We start from the raw sequence: 812 nt of genomic DNA on the forward strand, positions 1-812 counted from the left end.
TTTTCAACTCATTTTGACCAATATCTGATGCCGATATATTTCCTTTTGTTTGGAAACAACACTAAGTCTCTCCTGTGTGGAAATTATAAGCAAATTATTTTAAATTTTGGTTAGTTTTTAACAAGAACTTATTTGTTAGAATTAAATAAACAGTAATGAAGTTCTTTTTATAATGACCGTACGTTGAAAGCTTTGAAAATAATTATAAATCAACTATGCATCAATCGCTGCATTTTTGTTTTTCAGAAAGATTCAGTGGTAACTTTAAAATATTATTTTAGGATTTAACATTTGTAGATGGTCTAAGGCAAGAGTTGTAAAAATTCAGAAAATCTTTTAGAGCTCATCATTTGTTTAAAAAATATAACATATTACACATTAATGAATAAATCAGTATATATAAAATTATTTAATTTACAAGTGTCATGTTTGTGATTTTTAAAATTATTATTCATGTAAGCTATAGCTTCTGACCTTTAAGTCAAAACATACTCATGATTTTATGACATTAATTACGGCTTTATTTAATCAGAAACACAGTCTAAATGTTATTTGTGTATTGTACTTTTATTTTATTAGAAGTAGGCCAACAGCGCCCCCCTACGGAATTGAAACTCCTTTCAGAACAGGCGTTAGGACCCGGAGGAGGCTGTCACTGCTGCTGCTGCACGTGCTATTACTGTTTACTCTATGGCTGCATTCCAGTTCACTTTAAAGGGGTCATATGATGTTCCATATGATTTATATGAAATACAACAACTTTGCACTGTGGATCGCCGGATCGGCTTTCACCGTGGACGAAGCGGAGTCCA

The sequence above is a fragment of the Sinocyclocheilus anshuiensis genome, unplaced genomic scaffold (genome assembly GCF_001515605.1).
Source record: "Sinocyclocheilus anshuiensis isolate Anshui unplaced genomic scaffold, SAMN03320099.WGS_v1.1 scaffold566, whole genome shotgun sequence".
Lineage (NCBI taxonomy): Eukaryota > Metazoa > Chordata > Actinopteri > Cypriniformes > Cyprinidae > Sinocyclocheilus > Sinocyclocheilus anshuiensis.